The 19,622-nt window shown below is 41.9% G+C and overlaps 18 non-coding genes across 18 annotated transcripts; all 18 read left to right on the forward strand.

Annotated features, from left to right (window-relative positions):
* Positions 1 to 211: 211 nt before the first annotated feature.
* On the forward strand, positions 212 to 284 carry trnak-uuu (transfer RNA lysine (anticodon UUU)). The gene has a single exon. It is a non-coding gene; the product is annotated as a tRNA-Lys (tRNA).
* Positions 285 to 1,229: 945 nt separating this feature from the next.
* trnak-uuu (transfer RNA lysine (anticodon UUU)) lies at positions 1,230 to 1,302 on the forward strand. The gene has a single exon. It is a non-coding gene; the product is annotated as a tRNA-Lys (tRNA).
* A 1,026-nt stretch (positions 1,303 to 2,328) lies between these two features.
* Positions 2,329 to 2,401, forward strand: trnak-uuu (transfer RNA lysine (anticodon UUU)). The gene has a single exon. It is a non-coding gene; the product is annotated as a tRNA-Lys (tRNA).
* A 363-nt stretch (positions 2,402 to 2,764) lies between these two features.
* On the forward strand, positions 2,765 to 2,837 carry trnaf-gaa (transfer RNA phenylalanine (anticodon GAA)). The gene has a single exon. It is a non-coding gene; the product is annotated as a tRNA-Phe (tRNA).
* Positions 2,838 to 3,316: 479 nt separating this feature from the next.
* trnak-uuu (transfer RNA lysine (anticodon UUU)) lies at positions 3,317 to 3,389 on the forward strand. Its single transcript has one exon. It is a non-coding gene; the product is annotated as a tRNA-Lys (tRNA).
* A 949-nt stretch (positions 3,390 to 4,338) lies between these two features.
* On the forward strand, positions 4,339 to 4,411 carry trnak-uuu (transfer RNA lysine (anticodon UUU)). The gene has a single exon. It is a non-coding gene; the product is annotated as a tRNA-Lys (tRNA).
* Positions 4,412 to 5,357: 946 nt separating this feature from the next.
* trnak-uuu (transfer RNA lysine (anticodon UUU)) lies at positions 5,358 to 5,430 on the forward strand. Its single transcript has one exon. It is a non-coding gene; the product is annotated as a tRNA-Lys (tRNA).
* Positions 5,431 to 5,795: 365 nt separating this feature from the next.
* On the forward strand, positions 5,796 to 5,868 carry trnaf-gaa (transfer RNA phenylalanine (anticodon GAA)). Its single transcript has one exon. It is a non-coding gene; the product is annotated as a tRNA-Phe (tRNA).
* A 586-nt stretch (positions 5,869 to 6,454) lies between these two features.
* On the forward strand, positions 6,455 to 6,527 carry trnak-uuu (transfer RNA lysine (anticodon UUU)). Its single transcript has one exon. It is a non-coding gene; the product is annotated as a tRNA-Lys (tRNA).
* A 365-nt stretch (positions 6,528 to 6,892) lies between these two features.
* Positions 6,893 to 6,965, forward strand: trnaf-gaa (transfer RNA phenylalanine (anticodon GAA)). The gene has a single exon. It is a non-coding gene; the product is annotated as a tRNA-Phe (tRNA).
* Positions 6,966 to 7,446: 481 nt separating this feature from the next.
* On the forward strand, positions 7,447 to 7,519 carry trnak-uuu (transfer RNA lysine (anticodon UUU)). Its single transcript has one exon. It is a non-coding gene; the product is annotated as a tRNA-Lys (tRNA).
* Positions 7,520 to 8,455: 936 nt separating this feature from the next.
* On the forward strand, positions 8,456 to 8,528 carry trnak-uuu (transfer RNA lysine (anticodon UUU)). The gene has a single exon. It is a non-coding gene; the product is annotated as a tRNA-Lys (tRNA).
* A 947-nt stretch (positions 8,529 to 9,475) lies between these two features.
* trnak-uuu (transfer RNA lysine (anticodon UUU)) lies at positions 9,476 to 9,548 on the forward strand. The gene has a single exon. It is a non-coding gene; the product is annotated as a tRNA-Lys (tRNA).
* Positions 9,549 to 9,911: 363 nt separating this feature from the next.
* trnaf-gaa (transfer RNA phenylalanine (anticodon GAA)) lies at positions 9,912 to 9,984 on the forward strand. The gene has a single exon. It is a non-coding gene; the product is annotated as a tRNA-Phe (tRNA).
* A 586-nt stretch (positions 9,985 to 10,570) lies between these two features.
* Positions 10,571 to 10,643, forward strand: trnak-uuu (transfer RNA lysine (anticodon UUU)). Its single transcript has one exon. It is a non-coding gene; the product is annotated as a tRNA-Lys (tRNA).
* Positions 10,644 to 11,007: 364 nt separating this feature from the next.
* trnaf-gaa (transfer RNA phenylalanine (anticodon GAA)) lies at positions 11,008 to 11,080 on the forward strand. The gene has a single exon. It is a non-coding gene; the product is annotated as a tRNA-Phe (tRNA).
* Positions 11,081 to 11,669: 589 nt separating this feature from the next.
* On the forward strand, positions 11,670 to 11,742 carry trnak-uuu (transfer RNA lysine (anticodon UUU)). Its single transcript has one exon. It is a non-coding gene; the product is annotated as a tRNA-Lys (tRNA).
* Positions 11,743 to 12,107: 365 nt separating this feature from the next.
* Positions 12,108 to 12,180, forward strand: trnaf-aaa (transfer RNA phenylalanine (anticodon AAA)). Its single transcript has one exon. It is a non-coding gene; the product is annotated as a tRNA-Phe (tRNA).
* Positions 12,181 to 19,622: the final 7,442 nt, after the last annotated feature.

A 19,622-nucleotide genomic window follows, 5' to 3' on the forward strand; every position in this document is an offset into this window, starting at 1 on the left:
TGGTCAAGATGGCATTTTTATCCAACTCTTTCAAGTGTGAAAGTAATATAACCAACACATATGGTTCTTCAAAGTCAATAGGAAATCCTGCCTCTGCTCTTCAGATGTGTTCCCTAGTAAGACATGTCTTACACAATGTTCAAAATCTGACAATCTGAATATACAGATGTTTTGGGGTTGTTTTTTTGTAAGAAAAGATGTACCTCTCAGAGCCTGGATAGCTCAGATGGTAGAGCATCAGACTTTTAATCTGAGGGTCCAGGGTTCAAGTCCCTGTTCAGGCGTTCTGTTGACACTTTCAACACTTCCCACAAGAGTTTCTCTCAATGGAAGACACCTTGCAATAATGCTGTTGACTTCAAACCCAACACTTGACCAGTAGCAGAATAGCTCTTTCCATTCGTGCATCTAAGAAAATTTGCAAAGCTTCCCTTGCAATGTCCATGACAATTGAGTGTGAAAAAGCCTCTTTGCAATCATCAGATGCTTGCTGGAACACTGCAAATTTTGACGCTAGTACCTAGGTGGCAGATAAAATGCGTTGCAACAGCAGTCGCTGTGCACACTCAGGGCTGAAATAGCTCAGCTGGGAGAGCGCCACTGAAGATCTAAAGGTCCCCAGCTCAATCCTGGGTTTGGCAAGAGAGTCAAGCGTTCTCTATTTACAGAAACCACACGTGTACATTAATGTGCCATATTCATGTGAACTTGCACATTGGGATGCATTCCCTCTGCTGCTCCTGTGAAGTGGCACAATTGAAAGTCATAGCAAAGAGCATATCCAAGACTGTGTACATGAAAACTTGGCAGCTATTCCCTGGTGTGCAAGGCTTGTACATCACCCTTTATTTCAACAATTTGGAGCAGCTGCGATCTGCAACACGCAGAACCAGACTGGCACAAGTTGATTGTAGAAATGATTGTGCCTATTCATTGGCTTCATGTCTGACAGAGGTTCACGAAAAATTGCTGAGTATTCAAAGATCCTTGAAGGTATAGTTAGCGTTGCACTCAAACTGGTCAAGATTCCATTTTTATCCAACTCTTTCAAGTGTGAAAGCAATATAACCAACACATATGGTTCTTCAAAGTTAATAGGAAATCCTGCCTCTGCTCTTCAGATGTGTTCCCTAGTAAGACATGTCTTACACAATGTTCAAAATCTGACAATCTGAATATACAGATGTTTTGGGGGTTGTTTGTTTGTAAGAAAAGATGTACCTCTCAGAGCCTGGATAGCTCAGACGGTAGAGCATCAGACTTTTAATCTGAGGGTCCAGGGTTCAAGTCCCTGATCAGGCGTTCTGTTGACACTTTCAACACTTCCCACAAGAGTTTCTCTCAATGGAAGACACCTTGCAATAATGCTGTTGACTTCAAACCCAACACTTGACCAGTAGCAAAATAGCTCTTTCCATTCGTGCATCTAAGAAAATTTGCAAAGCTTCCCTTGCAATGTCCATGACAATTGAGTGTGAAAAAGCCTCTTTGCAATCATCAGATGCTTGATGAATGGAATGCATGGTTTTGCACTGTTATGGCGCCTTTCATTTCTTCCAACCATTCAAAGTTTATTGGTGACTTGCTGGAACACTCGCAAATTTTGACGCTAGTACCTAGGTGGCAGATAAGATGCGTTTCAACAGCAGTCACTGTGCACAGGCAGGGCGAAATAGCTCAGCTGGGAGAGCATTAGACTGAAGATCTAAAGGTCCCCAGCTCAATCCTGGGTTTCAGCAAGTGAGGCAAGCGTTCTCTATTTACAGAAACCACACGTGTACATTAATGTGCCATATTCATGTGTGAACTTGCATTGGGATGCATTCCCTCTGCTGCTCCTGTGAAGTGGCACAATTGAAAGTCATAGCAAAGAGCATATCCAAGACTGTGTACATGAAAACTTGGCAGCTATTCCCCTGGTGTGCAAGGCTTGTACATCACCCTTTATTTCAACAATTTGGAGCAGCTGCGATCTGCAACACGCAGAACCAGACTGGCACAAGTTGATTGTAGAAATGATTGTGCCTATTCATTGGCTTCATGTCTGACAGAGGTTCACGAAAAATTGCTGAGTATTCAAAGATCCTTGAAGGTATAGTTAGCGTTGCACTCAAACTGGTCAAGATGCCATTTTTATCCAACTCTTTCAAGTGTGAAAGTAATATAACCAACACATATGGTTCTTCAAAGTCAATAGGAAATCCTGCCTCTGCTCTTCAGATGTGTTCCCTAGTAAGACATGTCTTACACAATGTTCAAAATCTGACAATCTGAATATACAGATGTTTTGGGGGTTGTTTTTTTGTAAGAAAAGATGTACCTCTCAGAGCCTGGATAGCTCAGACGGTAGAGCATCAGACTTTTAATCTGAGGGTCCAGGGTTCAAGTCCCTGATCAGGCGTTCTGTTGACACTTTCAACACTTCCCACAAGAGTTTCTCTCAATGGAAGACACCTTGTAATAATGCTGTTGACTTCAAACCCAACACTTGACCAGTAGCAGAATAGCTCTTTCTATTCATGCATCTAAGAAAATTTGCAAAGCTTCCCTTGCAATGTCCATGACAATTGAGTGTGAAAAAGCCTCTTTGCAATCATCAGATGCTTGACGAATGGAATGCATGGTTTTGCACTGTTATGGCCTTTCATTTCTTCCAACCATTCAAAGTTTATTGGTGACTTGCTGGAACACTCGCAAATTTTGACGCTAGTACCTAGGTGGCAGATAAGATGCGTTTCAACAGCAGTCACTGTGCATACGCAGGGCCGAAATAGCTCAGCTGGGAGAGCGTTAGACTGAAGATCTAAAGGTCCCCAGCTCAATCCTGGGTTTTGGCAAGTGAGGCAAGCGTTCTCTATTTACAGAAACCACACGTGTACATTAATGTGCCATATTCATGTGTGAACTTGCATTGGGATGCATTCCCTCTGCTGCTCCTGTGAAGTGGCACAATTGAAAGTCATAGCAAAGAGCATATCCAAGACTGTGTACATGAAAACCTGACAACTATTCCCCTGGTGCAAGGCTTGTACATCACCCTTTATTTCAACAATTTGGAGCAGCTGCGATCTGCAACACGCAGAACCAGACTGGCACAAGTTGATTGTAGAAATGATTGTGCCTATTCATTGGCTTCATGTCTGACAGAGGTTCACGAAAAATTGCTGAGTATTCAAAGATCCTTGAAGGTATAGTTAGCGTTGCACTCAAACTGGTCAAGATGGCATTTTTATCCAACTCTTTCAAGTGTGAAAGTAATATAACCAACACATATGGTTTTGGGGTTGTTTTTGTAAGAAAAGATGTACCCCTCAGAGCCTGGATAGCTCAGACGGTAGAGCATCAGACTTTTAATCTGAGGGTCCAGGGTTCAAGTCCCTGTTCAGGCGTTCTGTTGACACTTTCAACACTTCCCACAAGAGTTTCTCTCAATGGAAGACACCTTGCAATAATGCTGTTGACTTCAAACCCAACACTTGACCAGTAGCAGAATAGCTCTTTCCATTTGTGCATCGAAGAAAATTTGCAAAGCTTCCCTTGCAATGTCCATGACAATTGAGTGTGAAAAAGCCTCTTTGCAATCATCAGATGCTTGCTGGAACACTCGCAAATTTTGACGCTAGTACCTAGGTGGCAGATAAAATGCGTTGCAACAGCAGTCGCTGTGCACACTCAGGGCTGAAATAGCTCAGCTGGGAGAGCGTTACACTGAAGATCTAAAGGTCCCCAGCTCAATGCTGGGTTTCGCAAGTGAGTCAAGCGTTCTCTATTTACAGAAACCACACGTGTACATTAATGTGCCATATTCATGTGTGAACTTGCATTGGGATGCATTCCCTCTGCTGCTCCTGTGAAGTGGCACAATTGAAAGTCATAGCAAAGAGCATATCCAAGACTGTGTACATGAAAACCTGACAACTATTCCCCTGGTGTGCAAGGCTTGTACATCACCCTTTATTTCAACAATTTGGAGCAGCTGCGATCTGCAACACGCAGAACCAGACTGGCACAAGTTGATTGTAGAAATGATTGTGCCTATTCATTGGCTTCATATCTGACAGAGGTTCACGAAAAATTGCTGAGTATTCAAAGATCCTTGAAGGTATAGTTAGCGTTGCACTCAAACTGGTCAAGATGGCATTTTTATCCAACTCTTTCAAGTGTGAAAGTAATATAACCAACACATATGGTTCTTCAAAGTCAATAGGAAATCCTGCCTCTGCTCTTCAGATGTGTTCCCTAGTAAGACATGTCTTACACAATGTTCAAAATCTGACAATCTGAATATACAGATGTTTTGGGGGTTGTTTTTTTGTAAGAAAAGATGTACCTCTCAGAGCCTGGATAGCTCAGATGGTAGAGCATCAGACTTTTAATCTGAGGGTCCAGGGTTCAAGTCCCTGTTCAGGCGTTCTGTTGACACTTTCAACACTTCCCACAAGAGTTTCTCTCAATGGAAGACACCTTGCAATAATGCTGTTGACTTCAAACCCAACACTTGACCAGTAGCAGAATAGCTCTTTCCATTCGTGCATCTAAGAAAATTTGCAAAGCTTCCCTTGCAATGTCCATGACAATTGAGTGTGAAAAAGCCTCTTTGCAATCATCAGATGCTTGCTGGAACACTCGCAAATTTTGACGCTAGTACCTAGGTGGCAGATAAAATGCGTTGCAACAGCAGTCGCTGTGCACACTCAGGGCTGAAATAGCTCAGCTGGGAGAGCGTTACACTGAAGATCTAAAGGTCCCCAGCTCAATCCTGGGTTTCGGCAAGAGAGTCAAGCGTTCTCTATTTACCGAAACCACATGTGTACATTAATGTGCCATATTCATGTGTGAACTTGCATTGGGATGCATTCCCTCTGCTGCTCCTGTGAAGTGGCACAATTGAAAGTCATAGCAAAGAGCATATCCAAGACTGTGTACATGAAAACTTGGCAGCTATTCCCTGGTGTGCAAGGCTTGTACATCACCCTTTATTTCAACAATTTGGAGCAGCTGCGATCTGCAACACGCAGAACCAGACTGGCACAAGTTGATTGTAGAAATGATTGTGCCTATTCATTGGCTTCATGTCTGACAGAGGTTCAAAAATTGCTGAGTATTCAAAGATCCTTGAAGGTATAGTTAGCGTTGCACTCAAACTGGTCAAGATTCCATTTTTATCCAACTCTTTCAAGTGTGAAAGCAATATAACCAACACATATGGTTCTTCAAAGTTAATAGGAAATCCTGCCTCTGCTCTTCAGATGTGTTCCCTAGTAAGACATGTCTTACACAATGTTCAAAATCTGACAATCTGAATATACAGATGTTTTGGGGGTTGTTTTTTTGTAAGAAAAGATGTACCTCTCAGAGCCTGGATAGCTCAGACGGTAGAGCATCAGACTTTTAATCTGAGGGTCCAGGGTTCAAGTCCCTGATCAGGCGTTCTGTTGACACTTTCAACACTTCCCACAAGAGTTTCTCTCAATGGAAGACACCTTGCAATAATGCTGTTGACTTCAAACCCAACACTTGACCAGTAGCAAAATAGCTCTTTCCATTCGTGCATCTAAGAAAATTTGCAAAGCTTCCCTTGCAATGTCCATGACAATTGAGTGTGAAAAAGCCTCTTTGCAATCATCAGATGCTTGATGAATGGAATGCATGGTTTTGCACTGTTATGGCGCCTTTCATTTCTTCCAACCATTCAAAGTTTATTGGTGACTTGCTGGAACACTCGCAAATTTTGACGCTAGTACCTAGGTGGCAGATAAGATGCGTTTCAACAGCAGTCACTGTGCACAGGCAGGGCCGAAATAGCTCAGCTGGGAGAGCATTAGACTGAAGATCTAAAGGTCCCCAGCTCAATCCTGGGTTTCAGCAAGTGAGGCAAGCGTTCTCTATTTACAGAAACCACACGTGTACATTAATGTGCCATATTCATGTGTGAACTTGCATTGGGATGCATTCCCTCTGCTGCTCCTGTGAAGTGGCACAATTGAAAGTCATAGCAAAGAGCATATCCAAGACTGTGTACATGAAAACTTGGCAGCTATTCCCCTGGTGTGCAAGGCTTGTACATCACCCTTTATTTCAACAATTTGGAGCAGCTGCGATCTGCAACACGCAGAACCAGACTGGCACAAGTTGATTGTAGAAATGATTGTGCCTATTCATTGGCTTCATGTCTGACAGAGGTTCACGAAAAATTGCTGAGTATTCAAAGATCCTTGAAGGTATAGTTAGCGTTGCACTCAAACTGGTCAAGATGCCATTTTTATCCAACTCTTTCAAGTGTGAAAGTAATATAACCAACACATATGGTTCTTCAAAGTCAATAGGAAATCCTGCCTCTGCTCTTCAGATGTGTTCCCTAGTAAGACATGTCTTACACAATGTTCAAAATCTGACAATCTGAATATACAGATGTTTTGGGGTTGTTTTTGTAAGAAAAGATGTACCTCTCAGAGCCTGGATAGCTCAGACGGTAGAGCATCAGACTTTTAATCTGAGGGTCCAGGGTTCAAGTCCCTGATCAGGCGTTCTGTTGACACTTTCAACACTTCCCACAAGAGTTTCTCTCAATGGAAGACACCTTGTAATAATGCTGTTGACTTCAAACCCAACACTTGACCAGTAGCAGAATAGCTCTTTCTATTCATGCATCTAAGAAAATTTGCAAAGCTTCCCTTGCAATGTCCATGACAATTGAGTGTGAAAAAGCCTCTTTGCAATCATCAGATGCTTGACGAATGGAATGCATGGTTTTGCACTGTTATGGCGCCTTTCATTTCTTCCAACCATTCAAAGTTTATTGGTGACTTGCTGGAACACTCGCAAATTTTGACGCTAGTACCTAGGTGGCAGATAAGATGCGTTTCAACAGCAGTCACTGTGCATACGCAGGGCCGAAATAGCTCAGCTGGGAGAGCGTTAGACTGAAGATCTAAAGGTCCCCAGCTCAATCCTGGGTTTTGGCAAGTGAGGCAAGCGTTCTCTATTTACAGAAACCACACGTGTACATTAATGTGCCATATTCATGTGTGAACTTGCATTGGGATGCATTCCCTCTGCTGCTCCTGTGAAGTGGCACAATTGAAAGTCATAGCAAAGAGCATATCCAAGACTGTGTACATGAAAACCTGACAACTATTCCCCTGGTGTGCAAGGCTTGTACATCACCCTTTATTTCAACAATTTGGAGCAGCTGCGATCTGCAACACGCAGAACCAGACTGGCACAAGTTGATTGTAGAAATGATTGTGCCTATTCATTGGCTTCATGTCTGACAGAGGTTCACGAAAAATTGCTGAGTATTCAAAGATCCTTGAAGGTATAGTTAGCGTTGCACTCAAACTGGTCAAGATGGCATTTTTATCCAACTCTTTCAAGTGTGAAAGTAATATAACCAACACATATGGTTTTGGGGTTGTTTTTGTAAGAAAAGATGTACCCCTCAGAGCCTGGATAGCTCAGACGGTAGAGCATCAGACTTTTAATCTGAGGGTCCAGGGTTCAAGTCCCTGTTCAGGCGTTCTGTTGACACTTTCAACACTTCCCACAAGAGTTTCTCTCAATGGAAGACACCTTGCAATAATGCTGTTGACTTCAAACCCAACACTTGACCAGTAGCAGAATAGCTCTTTCCATTTGTGCATCGAAGAAAATTTGCAAAGCTTCCCTTGCAATGTCCATGACAAAAAGCCTCTTTGCAATCATCAGATGCTTGCTGGAACACTCGCAAATTTTGACGCTAGTACCTAGGTGGCAGATAAAATGCGTTGCAACAGCAGTCGCTGTGCACACTCAGGGCTGAAATAGCTCAGCTGGGAGAGCGTTACACTGAAGATCTAAAGGTCCCCAGCTCAATGCTGGGTTTCGGCAAGTGAGTCAAGCGTTCTCTATTTACAGAAACCACACGTGTACATTAATGTGCCATATTCATGTGTGAACTTGCATTGGGATGCATTCCCTCTGCTGCTCCTGTGAAGTGGCACAATTGAAAGTCATAGCAAAGAGCATATCCAAGACTGTGTACATGAAAACCTGACAACTATTCCCCTGGTGTGCAAGGCTTGTACATCACCCTTTATTTCAACAATTTGGAGCAGCTGCGATCTGCAACACGCAGAACCAGACTGGCACAAGTTGATTGTAGAAATGATTGTGCCTATTCATTGGCTTCATATCTGACAGAGGTTCACGAAAAATTGCTGAGTATTCAAAGATCCTTGAAGGTATAGTTAGCGTTGCACTCAAACTGGTCAAGATGGCATTTTTATCCAACTCTTTCAAGTGTGAAAGTAATATAACCAACACATATGGTTCTTCAAAGTCAATAGGAAATCCTGCCTCTGCTCTTCAGATGTGTTCCCTAGTAAGACATGTCTTACACAATGTTCAAAATCTGACAATCTGAATATACAGATGTTTTGGGGTTGTTTTTGTAAGAAAAGATGTACCTCTCAGAGCCTGGATAGCTCAGATGGTAGAGCATCAGACTTTTAATCTGAGGGTCCAGGGTTCAAGTCCCTGTTCAGGCGTTCTGTTGACACTTTCAACACTTCCCACAAGAGTTTCTCTCAATGGAAGACACCTTGCAATAATGCTGTTGACTTCAAACCCAACACTTGACCAGTAGCAGAATAGCTCTTTCCATTCGTGCATCTAAGAAAATTTGCAAAGCTTCCCTTGCAATGTCCATGACAATTGAGTGTGAAAAAGCCTCTTTGCAATCATCAGATGCTTGCTGGAACACTCGCAAATTTTGACGCTAGTACCTAGGTGGCAGATAAAATGCGTTGCAACAGCAGTCGCTGTGCACACTCAGGGCTGAAATAGCTCAGCTGGGAGAGCGTTACACTGAAGATCTAAAGGTCCCCAGCTCAATCCTGGGTTTGGCAAGAGAGTCAAGCGTTCTCTATTTACCGAAACCACATGTGTACATTAATGTGCCATATTCATGTGTGAACTTGCATTGGGATGCATTCCCTCTGCTGCTCCTGTGAAGTGGCACAATTGAAAGTCATAGCAAAGAGCATATCCAAGACTGTGTACATGAAAACTTGGCAGCTATTCCCTGGTGTGCAAGGCTTGTACATCACCCTTTATTTCAACAATTTGGAGCAGCTGCGATCTGCAACACGCAGAACCAGACTGGCACAAGTTGATTGTAGAAATGATTGTGCCTATTCATTGGCTTCATGTCTGACAGAGGTTCACGAAAAATTGCTGAGTATTCAAAGATCCTTGAAGGTATAGTTAGCGTTGCACTCAAACTGGTCAAGATTCCATTTTTATCCAACTCTTTCAAGTGTGAAAGCAATATAACCAACACATATGGTTCTTCAAAGTTAATAGGAAATCCTGCCTCTGCTCTTCAGATGTGTTCCCTAGTAAGACATGTCTTACACAATGTTCAAAATCTGACAATCTGAATATACAGATGTTTTGGGGGTTGTTTTTTGTAAGAAAAGATGTACCTCTCAGAGCCTGGATAGCTCAGACGGTAGAGCATCAGACTTTTAATCTGAGGGTCCAGGGTTCAAGTCCCTGATCAGGCGTTCTGTTGACACTTTCAACACTTCCCACAAGAGTTTCTCTCAATGGAAGACACCTTGCAATAATGCTGTTGACTTCAAACCCAACACTTGACCAGTAGCAAAATAGCTCTTTCCATTCGTGCATCTAAGAAAATTTGCAAAGCTTCCCTTGCAATGTCCATGACAATTGAGTGTGAAAAAGCCTCTTTGCAATCATCAGATGCTTGATGAATGGAATGCATGGTTTTGCACTGTTATGGCGCCTTTCATTTCTTCCAACCATTCAAAGTTTATTGGTGACTTGCTGGAACACTCAAATTTTGACACTAGTACCTAGGTGGCAGATAAGATGCGTTTCAACAGCAGTCACTGTGCACAGGCAGGGCCGAAATAGCTCAGCTGGGAGAGCATTAGACTGAAGATCTAAAGGTCCCCAGCTCAATCCTGGGTTTCAGCAAGTGAGGCAAGCGTTCTCTATTTACAGAAACCACACGTGTACATTAATGTGCCATATTCATGTGTGAACTTGCATTGGGATGCATTCCCTCTGCTGCTCCTGTGAAGTGGCACAATTGAAAGTCATAGCAAAGAGCATATCCAAGACTGTGTACATGAAAACTTGGCAGCTATTCCCCTGGTGTGCAAGGCTTGTACATCACCCTTTATTTCAACAATTTGGAGCAGCTGCGATCTGCAACACGCAGAACCAGACTGGCACAAGTTGATTGTAGAAATGATTGTGCCTATTCATTGGCTTCATGTCTGACAGAGGTTCACGAAAAATTGCTGAGTATTCAAAGATCCTTGAAGGTATAGTTAGCGTTGCACTCAAACTGGTCAAGATGCCATTTTTATCCAACTCTTTCAAGTGTGAAAGTAATATAACCAACACATATGGTTCTTCAAAGTCAATAGGAAATCCTGCCTCTGCTCTTCAGATGTGTTCCCTAGTAAGACATGTCTTACACAATGTTCAAAATCTGACAATCTGAATATACAGATGTTTTGGGGTTGTTTTTGTAAGAAAAGATGTACCTCTCAGAGCCTGGATAGCTCAGACGGTAGAGCATCAGACTTTTAATCTGAGGGTCCAGGGTTCAAGTCCCTGATCAGGCGTTCTGTTGACACTTTCAACACTTCCCACAAGAGTTTCTCTCAATGGAAGACACCTTGTAATAATGCTGTTGACTTCAAACCCAACACTTGACCAGTAGCAGAATAGCTCTTTCTATTCATGCATCTAAGAAAATTTGCAAAGCTTCCTTGCAATGTCCATGACAATTGAGTGTGAAAAAGCCTCTTTGCAATCATCAGATGCTTGACGAATGGAATGCATGGTTTTGCACTGTTATGGCGCCTTTCATTTCTTCCAACCATTCAAAGTTTATTGGTGACTTGCTGGAACACTCGCAAATTTTGACGCTAGTACCTAGGTGGCAGATAAGATGCGTTTCAACAGCAGTCACTGTGCATACGCAGGGCCGAAATAGCTCAGCTGGGAGAGCGTTAGACTGAAGATCTAAAGGTCCCCAGCTCAATCCTGGGTTTTGGCAAGTGAGGCAAGCGTTCTCTATTTACAGAAACCACACGTGTACATTAATGTGCCATATTCATGTGTGAACTTGCATTGGGATGCATTCCCTCTGCTGCTCCTGTGAAGTGGCACAATTGAAAGTCATAGCAAAGAGCATATCCAAGACTGTGTACATGAAAACCTGACAACTATTCCCCTGGTGTGCAAGGCTTGTACATCACCCTTTATTTCAACAATTTGGAGCAGCTGCGATCTGCAACACGCAGAACCAGACTGGCACAAGTTGATTGTAGAAATGATTGTGCCTATTCATTGGCTTCATGTCTGACAGAGGTTCACGAAAAATTGCTGAGTATTCAAAGATCCTTGAAGGTATAGTTAGCGTTGCACTCAAACTGGTCAAGATGGCATTTTTATCCAACTCTTTCAAGTGTGAAAGTAATATAACCAACACATATGGTTCTTCAAAGTCAATAGGAAATCCTGCCTCTGCTCTTCAGATGTGTTCCCTAGTAAGACATGTCTTACACAATGTTCAAAATCTGACAATCTGAATATACACATGTTTTGGGGGTTGTTTTTTTGTAAGAAAAGATGCACCTCTCAGAGCCTGGATAGCTCAGACGGTAGAGCATCAGACTTTTAATCTGAGGGTCCAGGGTTCAAGTCCCTGTTCAGGCGTTCTGTTGACACTTTCAACACTTCCCACAAGAGTTTCTCTCAATGGAAGACACCTTGCAATAATGCTGTTGACTTCAAACCCAACACTTGACCAGTAGCAGAATAGCTCTTTCTATTCATGCATCTAAGAAAATTTGCAAAGCTTCCCTTGCAATGTCCATGACAATTGAGTGTGAAAAAGCCTCTTTGCAATCATCAGATGCCTGACGAATGGAATTAATGGTTTTGCACTGTTATGGCGCCTTTCATTTCTTCCAACCATTCAAAGTTTATTGGTGACTTGCTGGAACACTCGCAAATTTTGACGCTAGTACCTAGGTGGCAGATAAAATGCGTTGCAACAGCAATCGCTGTGCACACTCAGGGCCGAAATAGCTCGGCTGGGAGAGCGTTAGACTAAAGATCTAAAGGTCCCCAGTTCAATCCTGGCTTTCGGCAAGAGAGTCAAGCGTTCTCTATTTACAGAAACCACACGTGTACATTAATGTGCCATATTCATGTGTGAACTTGCATTGAGATGCATTCCCTCTGCTGCTCCTGTGAAGTGGCACAATTGAAAGTCATAGCAAAGAGCATATCCAAGACTGTGTACATGAAAACTTGGCAGCTATTCCCCTGGTGTGCAAGGCTTGTACATCACCCTTTATTTCAACAATTTGGAGCAGCTGCGATCTGCAACACGCAGAACCAGACTGGCACAAGTTCATTGTATTAAAATTCCTTGCTTATATTAATAATAGTGGGATGATATAGAGTAATTTTAGCCTAGACCTTTTGAAATAAATGAATAGCCTTGGACATAGCCAGGGTCAAGCAGAGGATCAAAGTTTAATAATTTTGAGATATAGATAAATATTTTTTCAGCTGTGATATGAATTACAGTAAAGAAATGTTGAGGTTAGCACAACAAACATAATGGCATGTGATCAAGTCACTGTGATGAGCACAAATTAACATGCTGGAGTTGGAGGATCCACCTGCTGGTTCCCACTGTGCCAGTCATTTACAACAGCAGGGAGTTATGCATAAGAATGGGACTGTGTGCCAGCATTGCTCTGCAGTTGTAGGGGATGTGAATGGAAACACATTCAACATATACTAACATCACCTAGTTGTGCTGATCACAGGGACGAGGGAAAAACAAACTAGAGGCCAACTCCTTACCTCAGCTGCTTTCAGGCAGCCTTCAGGCACAAAAGTAGAACAGGATATGTTGTATACCTTGTGAGTGTATGAATGGAAACACACTGAACTTGATAACACACAGTACAGCAGGAACTTTATGTGCCGATCACTGGCACCCTTCCATAATCTAGTGTTTAATGACCTGACAACACAACAACCTATAGTTTATTTTGGGTAGTAACATGTTCCATGACACTGTAAATGTAATAATATTACCCGAAATCCTGTTGGCAATGCGTTATATTACTTCGCTACAGCTAAAATGTAAAATATTACTGTAACACATTACTTTTGGAACTTTTTGTTCCAACACTGGTCACCAAGGTAACAGCCAAGGCTGTGCAGATAGCCAGCGGCCCTCAATCACCAGAATGAGGTATATACATACAGTATCTTGATTTCTTTTAGAGTACTCCACCTAGCACATTTGGGTTTCTCATAAACAGGATAAGATTTTACTCCAGTTTCTGTAAAAAAGATGTGGTGTTTACACACTCAAACAGATAAATGGAATACTCAATAACCAGTTATCCATGTCCATATAAACACACTTATTGACTCTCTTTTTAGCTCTGGTATAGTCTCCTCCTACTCCTGAGAAAGATATCTGTCTCTTTACATGCTCCACTGAGTTCACCTGCTAGCCTGTAGCTGCTGTTTGCTGGTGAGCAGGTGGTTTACAGTGGGTTTATAGAGCTTTCTTGCTGGAAACAGTGTAATAATGTTGATGAGAGCGCTGAGACTGAACCAAAACAGTCGAGGCTGTAACACCAAAATTATGAGCTAAGAGAGGCTTAAAAGCTCAAATTACGTGATTATGTGATTTTTCATTAGCCTGGAAATCCAGACCCAAGTAAAGATTTAGGGTCTGGCTATGAGTAATGCAAATGGCCCAACTCGAGGGGCGGCACCAAGCATGCATTTGAAAATATCACTGCGCGCAATTGGATAACACTACGACCAATCAGAACAATACACGGGGTGATGTATCCAGAGTGCTACCAGTGGAGCTAACTGGTAGATTAGATGTATCCAGATGCTGTATCCAGTCGGCAAAACAACAAAAACGTCCTTCTTGCAAAGGAAAGCCTCGAGTGCCATCTTCTGTTCCTCTTTTAGAGAAAAAGCCAAGTCTAACTCGTTCATTGTAGCGGCCAAAGCCATTTCAAACAGCTGGTGTTCATCCGTAGTCATCTTGCAGTGTTTACTGACTGATTCCGGACTTGTCTTCACAGCACTGTCGTCATCTGTTTAGCTCACCTCTGGCACGCCTATATAAGATACACCGATGTGATTGGTGCAGCTTGGCTCCAGCGGCATGGGTAATGAGCATCATTACTGATTGCCAGAGTGACTCGCTAAGCAAATCCAAATTGTGCTCTCGCGAGAACTCTGGATTCCCAGGGTAATTTTTCATATGAAAAGATGAGTAATGTAGCTTTTTTTGTGTGTGTATTTTTAAAGATATTACTTAATCCCCGAATTGTCCTCTCCCATCCCATGATCTCTGTCGAAGTGTGTGTTTGTGTGTGTGTGTGTGTGTGTGAGAGAGAGAGAGAGAGAGAGAAGCTCTGCTGTCATAGAGTGCCTAAAAAAAAGCATCTATAAATCACATCTATGTATCCAATGTAAAATACAAGTGCTGCTTATTATTGATATTTTATTATTAACATAATTATTTGTAGTAGTAGTAGCAGTAGCAGTAGAAGTAGTATTGTATGTGTCTTGATAGGTTTATTTAGTTTTTTTTTCTCTTTAGACTTGTGATATGTTTTAGAGTATTATACTTGCCTACAGTTTATTCAGCTGTCAGAATAATGTGACATGAACAAAACGTAATGTTGCCTCAGTGCGACTGCTTTTATTACACCACAGAATATGAATAAAATTATTTATATTTATTCATAGTCATCATAAAGCTGCAATCAAAACCATAAATTACATTTGGCATGTTTTGGTGATGTAAGAAATTCCTGTATGTGATGCAGTGCTGCTGGGGCTGTGTCATTCTGACTAATGTACAACTCGAGTACAACACAGTTGAGGTTGGCTCCCTGCCTCTATGACAAGTAAAATCTTTTTTTCTTTCTCTCGCTCAAATCCGCTTTTGTCTCTGATTTTGTTTTTGTTATTGACTTCATCTGAGATGCAGGGGGTGAAAGCGGATTCATATGTGCTTGGTGTGTTTGTATGTATATGAACAGTTGTGAGATCAAGTCCTCCCTCTTCTGGCCAGTGCTATGTATTGCAGAAACACTGAACATCATTACAAAGCCTAGGTTTTCCCTGATGAGTGCAGAATTGCAATGCTGACATATGCGTAAAAATTCAGTGGATGGATACAAGCATAAGGAATTGGGGGGGTGAAGCAGAATGATGTTTTAAATACTTTTATAACATAATCTTAACTCAAAAGAAAGAAATAGTCCAAGTCAGCAGAAGCCACCTGACCATCACAATACAATAACAGAAGACTGCGTTTGCTAAGTTATGTTTATACTCTTCATTTGGACATTTCACTTGTGGATCAAGGTTCAACTTGTTTTGATGTCATTCACATAACAGTTAGTTCTGACCATGCAATTTGATTGGACAGGAGGCATTCCATGAGGGCTGATATTCAGTATAACAGTGCTGGGACTTTTGACCATGCATGCAGGTATTCCAGTCCATTATTTACTTTAACCATTGATAAGCCAACATTAAAGATCATCATTACAGAGTCTGCACTGCAAAGAGGGACTTATTTTGAACTTATTTCTTGATATTAAAACGGCAAATATATTCCTCTGTTATAATTTCCCACCAATAATAATAATAATAATAATAATAATAATAATAACATGATAGTTTAAATAGTAAATCTACTGAAAATTTGATATATTCAGTAGATTTACTTTTTTACGGCACTATTTGCCAATTCTAGGTTGGGGTCAACATATTAGGCCTCACCAAGGGGCACCAAATATGTTGGGATCAACATATATATTTTGGGAACATAATTTTAGGTTTCACACAGAGGCACCAAATATGTTGGGATCAACATATTAGGTCTCACCAAGGGGCACCAAATATGTAGGGGTTTAACTGGCTATCAGAAATAATTAATAATTATTAATAATTATTAATTATTATGTTAAATAATGTGACTTAATTAACATTAAATCACCTTGTGGGGCACCATTCCCGTAAAGGGAAATGATAGCCAGTTAAAGATATCAGTCTCATAAAATACGCTAAACTATTAATTTGGAGTTTTGATTAATAATTAAATTAATGAAAATAACCAAATTTTAACAGTAACGCCTGAAGGATTTCGGAGTTCTTGACGCAGCAGAGGTTGACTATTCATTCACTCTTGTGCAACACAATTATGATTCCAAAGAATTATATTTATTCACAAACTAGCAAAGCAAACCAAAACACACAAATTCTAACTAACTATATACAAGCTTGGTGTGTGTGTGTGTGTGTGTGTGTGTGTGTGTGTGTGTGTGTGTGTGTGTGTATGTGTGTGTGCGAGACAGAGAGAGAAAGATAAAGGCAGGTGTGATGATCAAAGAGCCGTTTGGCCTACAAAACAAAATGACTGACAACAGAGAACTACAAGATGGCCGAATCAAGGCTTGCTTCAGGGGGAGGTGTCTGTCTGACCATGTGGTCAGGACAAAGACAAAGGAAAAGAAGCAGGAACTTTGAGATGCCTGTTTGGGTGTAGCTCTGTTAAAAGCCTATTTGTTAATGAGTCTATGTCAATGTGCTTTGTGTTGCAGACGGTCTGGATTAGTGCAGAGATTGTTTAGTTGTGTGCAAGAATCTGTTTGTGAACAGTATTAGCAAACTAAACACTTAGCTTTGGCGAAGCCAACTAACCAATGACCTAACTGCAATCTATCACAACAATAACTCAATGACAGCATTAAATCACATACAACAAGTTAAACAGTCTTGCTTAGCCTGTAAAGCTGTGATGAAGTTATGCCCAGTTGTTACATTACCGATCCTTGAGTGGATGGGAGAAAGAGTCACTTGGTGTGCTGCTTTGTTAGCCGACAGAAGAAGGCTGGGAAAAGCTGTGGTTCCAGCTGCAGTCGTTGTTGTGTCCTTGTTCCAAAGGTTCTGATCCGAGGAAGCCAGTCGCTCGGAGTCCTTGCAGAGTTAGATGCTGGGTGCTAACTCACTTAGTTCCTTGTTGCTGGAAAGCTAGTTGCAAACCTTGTGCCTGCACTTCTAGCTTTCTGGTTCAGGTTAGAGAGTCTGTGATCAATTACCCCACCTTTGATGGTTCAGGGCAAGGAGCAAGGGTCTGAGCATCTGGGCTGGTACCGAACTCCAGTATTGAATGAGCCCCGGGGCTACATTCTTCAAGACCACAGTACTGATAAGCTCTGACCTCAATAGTTCTCCTATCGGTCCTGGAGCAGTTGCGTTTTTTTTTGTTTGTTTGTTTGTTTTTTACAAGATAAACGTTATCTTGCACATTTATCTCACCAACTCCGTCAATTATCCATCATTGTATCATAATTTTCGCTATTTTCCCTGAAGATGAGAGATCTGTGTCGCTCACCCTGGCTGCCTGCTGTGTGTGAGTGGAGAGCACGGGGGCGGGGCTGTTGTTCCAGTCACACACATTTGAATTCTTTATTTGATTCCACCAATTACATTAAATATGGCAGGGAATCAAATACAAAAGGGGTCAAGAAGACAATACTGGTCACTCATGGAAATACATAGCATCTTCTCCTCCATACAGCCAAGCTGCCTATAACAGCAGAAACAGAGCAAAATTTAGCAAGCTTTTTTGCTCTGCACTTAGATATGCCAGCACTGTTCAGGCCACTAGTGGTATATTTATACACATGGCCCAGGCTTCCAAATATGAGTACGGAGAATTTGCATTTGCAACCAAGACTTGTTATGATTTGGAGTAATGGTTGATATTTTAAATATTTGTCATGGAAAGCCTGGTCCATGTACAGGTCAAACACACAGCCTACTTTCAAAATCAGGACCTCCATGTGGCGGCTATCAACAAAAACAATGTCAGGTGTATTGGGGATGTTGGCAAAGATGTCATAATCTAGGTCAAACCAACCTGGCAACACTCTCAAGTTTTTATACATTGCAGCGCTTGATGGTAAAGCTTTTTGGACAGCCTCAGATATTAGATCGACAATGCGATCATGACGAGCAATATACAGAGCTTTGTAAGCATGACACCCATTTAGAACATGTGCAGTTGATTCAAGTTGTTCAGAATCATGGTTTAAACAAAATGGTTCATGCATACTTGAGTACCAGGTTGACAGATTATACTTAGTTGGCAGTACCTGCAATCTTGCTTTGATGGTAAATTTTAAGACATCCTCACCAATAGCAGCATTTCTGTACATTGAATGTGAGGTAGAATGATCAACAAAATCGAGACAGGCTAACTTTCCTTGCAGTCTTAGTCCACGCCAATGTTCTTTGGCCTCAGTCTGCTGTGTCACTAAGCAGTTTGATGTTCACCCCCTGCTGGTTAATTTTCGCTATTCTCCCTGAAGACGAGAGATCTGTGTCGCTCACCCTGGCTGCCTGCTGTGTGTGAGTGGAGAGCACGGGGGCGGGGCTGTTGTTCCAGTCACACACACACACACACACACACACACACACACACACACACACACACACACACACACACACACACACAAGACAGCACATACACCAACTCAAGCTTGTAGCCTACCTTCAGATAGATGACGATGGCAGAGAGAGCCAAACGGTCAAAAGTGTGGCTTTACATTACAAGAGTTGATGCAGACACAGCGCGTTGTCACAAGTGTGACAAATGTTTTGCGTGTAAGGGCGGCAACACTAGTAATCTGTCAAAACACCTTGCGAAAGTGCATCATATTCAGACAGAAAGATGTACAGTGTTTGACTGCCCTAGCACAGCTAGTTCATCTACATCCAGTCCAGGTGTGTAACATTATGCTAGCAGCCAACACATGGAGTTAATAACCATTAGCTATTTTGCGACCCTATTTACTAAATAGGGTTTCAGATTTGGGATTTTATTTGTGTATTTTTCAGATACTTCTAAATACATGAATATAACCATAATTATAGCCTGGGCTGGGTGCGTGGGATTTCCCCTCCTCTGGTCTATATATCCATAGTGATTAATGTTCACCATATAAAATACCTAGAATACCTAACATACCTAGAATACCTAATATTTTTACTTGTAGGCTAGATTTGTTTATATATGCTACAGTGATTTGTTTTCCACAGAGCTCTACGGTGCAAGCATTTTACTGCATTTGCGACTAAAAATAGTTTTGTGCAAATAAAAGAAATCATTCAGGAGCACGCTGTGCGAGTACAGATTTCAACCAGCAGCAGAATCCTGTCGGTTGTGGGTTGAACGGGGGTCACAGACACAGACAGGAATACGTATTCCTGTCAAATACGGCAGCCATAGTGCTCCGCGGCGCAAGATAACAGCTTGCCTGGCTCCAGGTCCAATATTTTCCTCTTTGTTGGTGTCATGACTGTGCAGAAGTACCTGAACAGCCGAGTCGTGGCGGCACACAGGTATGTGACGTGTCAGAGGGGAAACAAGCGGTTCACATTACTCTTTGTGGCAGGTAACGGCCCACAAACCTCACCACACTTTAGAGACTGTTCGTTACTTATGAAGGGACTTGTCA

This window comes from Epinephelus fuscoguttatus, linkage group LG20 (assembly GCF_011397635.1).
Source record: "Epinephelus fuscoguttatus linkage group LG20, E.fuscoguttatus.final_Chr_v1".
Classification (NCBI taxonomy): Eukaryota; Metazoa; Chordata; class Actinopteri; order Perciformes; family Serranidae; genus Epinephelus; species Epinephelus fuscoguttatus.